Source organism: Triticum urartu, chromosome 7A (genome assembly GCF_056163025.1).
Source record: "Triticum urartu cultivar PI428250 chromosome 7A, HENAU_Tu73, whole genome shotgun sequence".
Taxonomy (NCBI): domain Eukaryota; kingdom Viridiplantae; phylum Streptophyta; class Magnoliopsida; order Poales; family Poaceae; genus Triticum; species Triticum urartu.
In genome coordinates this window covers 19,430,438-19,438,534 of record NC_141879.1, presented here as the reverse complement: position 1 = coordinate 19,438,534, position 8,097 = coordinate 19,430,438, and the positions used below count along the sequence as shown (strand labels likewise).

The following is an 8,097-nucleotide window of genomic DNA, read 5'->3' as shown; positions in this document are numbered from 1 at the left end:
TTTGCCTTCAGCGCGGTCCAAAGATCAGCTTTCTGCCTATCATCGACATAGGACACCCCCAGAGTCTTCGTCCTTAGGCTTAAACCATTGCTCGATGCTGATCGGGATCATGTCCCTAACAAGAACCCCGCACTGAGCAGAAAATGCTTGCTTGGTCCGGAGGGGTTCAATCGGTTGGCCATCGCGATCGATTTCGATGATCGTGTACCTTTCATCCGAGCGCAACTTTCTCTTCGGGCCTCGTCTCCTTACCGAAGTTTTGTTCGATCAAAGGGCTAGAAAGGAAGAAAGAAGAGATTTAATATGTGTACATACCAAAAACAATTAATGCATCAATTAGCTACAGTCAACACATGCTTAATTAATATATATACCTGGCCGGACTCCGTTCGGTCACCGGAGTTGTCATCACGGTGTCCTTCTTCCACCGGCATTCGGTCACTGGAGCCATCATAATCATGTCCTTCCTCCTCCAATGTTCGATCACCGTAGCCTGCTTCTTCACCCTGTCCTTCCAGACCATCAGTGTCATTCAGAAATGACAAGACGACATCACTTCTATTGCTTCGTCTCGGGGGTGCTCCATAGTTTTTGCAAATATTTACAACATGGCAATTATTATTCAAACATGACAGATGGATATATTAGTGGCAAACGTAGACGTCCTGTGTCGTTGAGAAATGACAACGACGCTCTTTCTTCTAGGGTTTGGGTGGCCTCGATAGTTGGTCGGGCGAGCGGTTCGCCTCTCTCTCTCATGCATGTCCGGCGTCCCCCCTCATGTCGAAGTTATCGGGGAGGGCCGGGGCAGATCGACAACGATGACGCTCTTTTTCTAGGGTTTGGGTGGCCTCGATAGTTGGTCAGGCAAGCGGACCGCCTCTCTCTCATGCATGTCCGACGTCCCCGGCCCCCTCATGTCGAAGTTATCAAGGAGGGCCGGGGTAGATCGACAACGACGATGCTCTTTTCTAGGGTTTGGGTGGCCTCGATAGTTGGTCGGGCAAGCGGACCGCCTCTCTCTCATGCATGTCCGACGTCCCCCCCCCTCATGTCGGAGTTATCGGGGAGGGTCGGGGTAGATCGACAACAACCACGCTCTTTTTCGATGGTTTGGGTGGCCTCGATAGTTGGTCGGGCAAACGGACCGCCTCTCTCTCATGCACGTCCAACGTCCCCCCCCCCCCCCCGCCTCATGTCGAAGTTATCGGGGAGGGGTAAATTTTACAAAGTTTTCATACAATAATCAAAGAACTCTATATATATCATCATCATCTATCATCACAATCAAAGAACTCTATATATCATCATCATTATCATATCATCTACAGAAAAATTCTAAAGAAAAAATAATCTATATATCACAATATCAATATTTTCTATATACATACATCCATCCATACATACATACATACACATACATATACATCTACATTAATTATATGAACAAAAATATACTAATTCTATGAACATAAAAAGGTCTATGAACAAAAAAACATCACATCAATATTTTCATCCATCCATATTTTCATCCATCTGCGCCCCTACATTATATATGAACAAAAAAACATAAACTTTACTAATAAAAAAAGACAGCGGGCTAGGGCGGGGGCAGCTCACAGCTTGGATGGCGACAACGACGGCGACGGCGGGGGCGGGGCAGGGCGCGGGCTCTGGGGCGGTGACGTACGACATGATGACGGTGGTGGCGGGGCAGGGGCGCGGGCTCGAGCGGCGACGACGACGGCGGGGCCGGGGCAGGGCGCGGGCTCGGGGGCGCTGACGGCGACGACGACGGCGGTGGCGGGGCAGGGGCGCGGGCTCGGTGACGGCGACGACGACGGCGATGGCGGGGCAGGGGCGCGGGCTCGGGGCCGGTGACGTCGACAACGACGGAGGGGCGGGGCAGGGGCGCGGGCCCGGTGACGGCGCGACGGAGGGGGCGGGGGCAGGGGCACGGGCTCAACGACGACGACGGAGGGGCGGGCAGGGGCGCGGGCTTAGAGGCGGGGCGGCAACGGCGTCGGGGTAGCCTAGCGGCGTCGATGTGCTCGGCGTCGTCGGGGCAAACTGTAGATAAACTTTGGAAAATTTCCTAAGTGTCATCTTATATAGCAAAGCCATTGGTCCCGGTTGTTGGCACCAATCGGGACTAATGCCCCCCTTTAGTCCCCGTTGGTGCCACCAACCGGGACCAAAGGTCTCTTTTCAGCAGCCGAAAGGGCGGGAAGTGGAGACCTTTGGTCCCGGTTGGTTGCACCAACCGGGACTAAAGGGGAGCATTGGTACCGGTTCGTGGCAACAACCGGGACGAATGCCACCATTTAGTCCCGGTTGGTACCGGGACCAAAGGCCTGTGCCCACCAATGCCGCGGTGCGGTGGGATGTTTAGTCCCACCTCGCTAGCTGAGGAGCTGCCGCACTTATTTATAAGCGCCGCCCTGCCATCTCTGTCGAACTCCTCTGAATTTCTGTCCTTTGGGCCTAATCTCACATTGCTATGCCTGTGGGCCTTCTAGGCCTTCTGCGGGCCTGAATCCTGGCCCAACTAGCTGGGTTCCTAGTCGTATTCAGGCCGTGGTGGCCCAGTAGGTGGCATTTTTTATTTTTTCCCAATTTTTTATTTTCTTTTTTACTATTGCTATTTTTATTTATTTTATTAAAGTTTTCTTACTTTATTTTATTTTAAAAGTTTATTTTATTTTATTTTTATTGTACTTATTTATTAAAGTTTATTTTGTGTCTATTTATTTGTTTTATTTTGTTTCTACTATTTATTAAAGTTTATTTTGTTTCTATTTATTTATTTTATTTTGTTTCTACTTGTTTATATTATTTTATTAAAGTTTCCTTATTTTATTTATTTTAAAGGTTTATTTTATTTTATTTTGTTTGTACTTATTTATTAAATTTTATTTTGTTTCTATTTATTTGTTTTATTTTGTTTCTACTTATTTATTAAAGTTTATTTTTTTCTATTTATTTATTTTATTTTGTTTCTACTTATTTATTAAAGTTTATTTTGTTTCTACAGATTATTTTCAGCTATAAGACCCTGAAATTGAAAAGCATTTCAGATGAACTCTGAAAAGGTTGAAAGTTGGCATGGTATCATCATTTCATCCACATAGCATGTGCAAGAAAGTAGAGAGGGTTTCGGCAAAAACCGGATGCACATCGTGTACAAAACGGACAATCTCTTTCGAAGTATCAGAGTTTCTTACGGAAACTAGTCTATTACAAAGGGATTTCATTTTTTTGAACTTATTTGAACTCCAGACTTTTACCGTGTTCAAAATGCACCATTCAAAGCCACATCATCAATTTTCAACCTTTCTGACTTCATTTATTATTTTTCATGCATTTACTGATTATTTTGAGCTATAAGACCCTGAAATTGAAAAGCATTTTAAATGAACTATGAAAAGGTTGAAAGTTGGCATGGTATCATCACTTCATCCACATAGCATGTGCAAGAAAGTATTGAGGGTTATGGCAAAAACTGGATGCACTTCGTGTACAAAACGGACAGTCTCTTTCGAAGTATCAGGGTTTCATACGAAAACTCGTCTGTTACAAAGGGATTTCATTTTTTTGAACTTATTTGAACTCCAGACTTTTTCTGTGTTCAAAATGCACCATTCAAAGCCATATCATCAGTTTTCAACCCATTCTGACTTCATTTGTTATTTTTCATGCATTTACTGATTATTTTGATCTACAAGACCCTAAAATTGAAGGCAACATATAGCTCTCCTGAATAGATAAGTGAACAAATTAATAGAAGTTCATCATCACATTAAAACCAAAGTACATACATAGTTCTCATTAAACAACATATAGCTCTCCAGAGCATCTAATTAAACCATACATTAAAATTATGCAAAACATTTCAATGCAACAACAAAGGCGATCATAATCGCAACCAAGGTAACAATTGATCCAACGGCATAATGATGCCAAGCCTCGATATGAATTGCATATTTTCTAATCTTTCTAGTCTTCAACCGCGTTGGATCCATCTTTATCATCAACGACATCCGCAACATGCAACTCCAATATCATCTTCTCCTCCTCAATTTTTTTTATTTTTCCTTCAAGTAATTGTTTTCTTCTTCAACTAAATTTAACCTCTCGACAATAGGGTCGGTTGGTATTTCCGGTTCAACCACCTCTTAGATAAATCTTTCCCTACTAATAAATCACTTATTGCTTCTCGTTGTACGTCGTCAGCAAGTTTGCAAAAAAGCCCCTATGTTTTTTGGTATTCAACCCGCAGTCCTATTTTAAGTGGATATTCTGAGAAAAAACGTTTCACTTTTTTAAAAAAGACCCTAGGGAGTGTTGCGCCCCTCCCGTCACAAAGCTCTGCCACTCTGGCGCATCTCGCCTGCGCAGCGGCCGCCACCCCCCTTCTCGTCCTCTCCTCGCCGCCGCCGTTTGGGTCCTCCGGGCAAAGCCCCCGCGCGGATCCGGCGACGGCAGGGCCTCTGGCACGCTGGAGCTGCTCGGCTGCGAGCGGGGGCACGGTGAGGTGGGCCAGGGAGACGGTGGCCTCGGCTGCCACAAGGACGAGCACGCGAGCGCGCGCACGCGCCGCCCGAGCCCAGGATGGGGCGAGGCGTCGCGGCGGGCGTTGGCGTTCGCGCCGCCGAAGCCCAGGAATGGGGAATGGGGCGATGCGTCGCGGCGGAGGACGATAAGGTGGCCGGCGTGCTCGCTTTGTGCGAGGCGTCGCGGCGGAGGACGATATGGCGGCCGGCGTGACCACCATCGGGTGGGAAGAGGAGGAACGGCCAGCGGCGGGGCGAGGCCAAGCCCCAGCCCAGCCCTTGCCTGGGCGCTCTGAGATCCCCAGCAGCAACAAGAAGCCCAGCGCTAGACCGGCCAGGGACAGTAAGGCTCGCCCAGCGGCGGAAGAGGGGCAGGGGCCACCGGGCCATGAGATTGAGTTGAGGAACCAGCAGCCGGAGAAGCCGAAGCGGGGGGTGCGGTGGCGGTGCTCGACGGGGTGCGGCGCCTGCTGCAAGCTAGACAAGGGCCCCGAGTTCCTCACCCCCGACAAGGACAAGGCGGACGGGGCTGACCACCTCCAGGTAGGTAAACTCAGTACCAATTAATAGCGGCGGCATTTCTTCTGTATCTATGAACATACGTACTACAAAAAGACTGGTTGTTGTTTGATAGATGCAAAATTTCGGTTAATATGATGGAGCATGCTGAATTGCTGACCATGATCGTAGCTGTACAAGAGCATGATTGGCCCCGATGGATAGTGCACCAACTACGACAAGTCCAACCGAACCTGCAACATCTACGAAGGTACGGTAGTCTTCAGAATGAGTTCTCCTGGTTTTAGTCTTCAGCGCAGCGCACATGTGGATGTTAACTGACGCTGTTATGGTTGATATTTTTGGGTGTTGTAGACTGGCCATTCTTCTGCCGGGTCAAACCGAAGGTTTTCGAAGAGTTCTTTGGTGTGCCATGCAGCAAATTCGACAGGGAAGCCTGCAGGTTTGCTGGCTCTTACTTTGTTGTTCGTGTATCTACATGTTCAGTTAGTTCTTTGCGATGCTGTGTTGATTTATCTGCTGCCTGTCATTTCCAGTGCTTGTGTGGATAACATCAAGATGGTGTATGGTCAGGACTCTCCTGAGCTTGGAAACCTCAAGCGGGTCATAAGGGAGGAAAGTAGTAAGCAGGAAGCAAGCATGAACCGGGTTAAATTGTTGGATACCACAAATACTGGTACCTGATTGATTATGGAGTGTAGAGTACTCACTCATCGAAGCAGTTGAAAACCGGAACACAAATACTGGTACCTAATTTTCACCTATGAATGAGTACATTTAAGTGAATCTTTTCTGCTCAGAGTTGGGTTTATTCTTTGTTTACCCGGAGTTTTTTTTGGCACTGCGGTGTCAAATTTTGATGGTAACAGCCTCGTGTCATTCTAAGTTTGGTTCTGAATGGTTACATCTTTTGACCCTTTCTTTTTAACTCTTCGTAGATATATAGTCCACCAAAAGCACATGAACTCACACAAGCATGCAATCTGCTTCATTGTTCCAATGACATTCAACCAATACGTGAACTCTGCCATCCAGCAAAGCAAGTTGTGCACGAAAAGGATGCCCTGATGTGTTCATAATCGTTGGTGAAATTTAGTGTGATAACGGTCGGTCAGGATATCATGGTAAATTTAGCCTTGCCACGAACAACACAGTAACCAGGCTCGCTGCTGAGAACAAGAAAAATGCGCCTACATGTAGAAATAAAAACAAACTCAAGCAAAAACATTTACTGGAAAACTATTGAGTGGTAAGTGGAACCAAAGCTCATGGGAGAAACGAAGCAACATATACTTTTGTAGAAAAAGATATACAAACCTTGGCGATAACTCCTTTCCAAACATATTTTTGCTAATGGGTTATTATTCGGTTATCACACAAGTGGGTAATGGTGGATATTCTACTTTCTTTTCAACTGGCCTACTTATGCAAGGGTTGAACATACTTACCTGCAGAGTTCCACTCCATAAGGAAGCTGAATGAATACGATATCACGAATAAACCAATCCAACTAACCAGGGTTACCAAGCTTCCTGCTATTCCTTTCATGTCGATTGAGAATATCTTTGCCACTAAACAATGAGATGTCGTCAGTTACGAACGTGGGTTCCTTGATTACCAGGAGCGCGAGCATCATCCCTAATTAACTTCATGGTGATATATCATACCTGGACATGATAACCCAAGGAACAGGTCCCATTCCAATTGAGTATGCCCCATAGTATGCCTATTCAGTAAGGAGTCAGAATTTACATTTCTGGAGTTCAAACATGTTGTGCCAGCAAAAAAAGACGTCTAGGTGGTGATGTACTATGTACACTATTTTTCATTTCTACATTGGGATCACACAAAATTATTGATGTTCCAGCTACGTAATTTGTGTACCAGTATGCCATAAAGAGATAATTTAGAAACGAATTGTGTGTACAATTCTTGTGCCTGTGATCATGAAAAGATAGAAAGCCAATACTCTGTATAGTGATAGGCACCGAACATTCTGAAATGTAAATTCAGGTTACGTTTATTCAACTTTTTTTATTTGATCTGCTTGATCAGTTGATATTTCAGCCTTCAATCATGTTTATTTAATAGAGTCTCACACATGGAAGTTGGTGCTTGTGCAGTCTGGTAATTCATGCCCCATTGCCAAATACTCCGTACTAGCTGGGAACTTTAATAACTGCGGTTACCTCTTATATTTTGCATTCAGGCACTACTATTATCAGATAGTTAAATTTCAAATGTCCGCATTGCCATTGATGCAGTTTGAGAAATACGAACTAGGTGATGAACAAATCAACTTAGTTTTGAAGGAGACAAAAGTTGACGAGAAAAAAGACCAGCTAGAACTTGTAAATACCGTGACAAGTTTCTTCCGGAAATTTCCCAATGGCTTATGTTAGTAACTTACCATCAATAAATTGGACCGCCCGATAGAATAAACAAGTTTACGCTTACCTTAAAGTAGAATGATAGCCCAGTAAGAAAGCAGCCCACAAATGTGCCAGATGAAGACACCTAATTAAAAGAAAAATTATAAAAGAAAAATGAAGCTTTCTTTTTGGTTTAAGTGCATCAGCTCAGTATTGGAGTATCCATACCAGTAGAAGGGTTCTCCTTCCACACCTATCCACGAGAAGGGCCCCGAATAATGTGATTGGTATCTGAAATAATTATAGTTATAGAAATTGATACAGCCGGTAAGCCAGTTCCAGTTATTGACCATAATATCCTATCCTGAACGAGGTGGTCCCAAGTTTACCAGAAAACCCTGAAGTTTAGGGGAAGAACAATTATGGAAAGTTCTTCTTGGCATTAAAATAAAATGGCACAATACCTGCTGATGAAAAGATATAGCTTGTATAGAGGCCTAACACGTTTATTCCTCCCAGTTGCTGAAAGGCCATCAGGCTGACACCCACCTGTGCATCAAATCAAAGCTATATATATGATCATCTCTAAACTAAACCTTTTTATCTGTTTGATGAAAAACGACATGCTACATCATCAGTTCTGAACCTCTTTC

General features: G+C 44.9%; 1 pseudogene across 1 annotated transcript; it reads left to right on the top strand.

Moving 5' to 3' along the window:
- The first annotated feature begins 4,611 nt into the window (after window positions 1-4,611).
- LOC147957063 (uncharacterized) lies at window positions 4,612-6,683 on the top strand (annotated as a pseudogene). Its single transcript, XR_015609671.1, has 5 exons — window positions 4,612-4,724; window positions 4,770-5,096; window positions 5,244-5,322; window positions 5,427-5,514; window positions 5,609-6,683. The product of XR_015609671.1 is annotated as an uncharacterized LOC147957063 (transcript).
- Window positions 6,684-8,097: the final 1,414 nt, after the last annotated feature.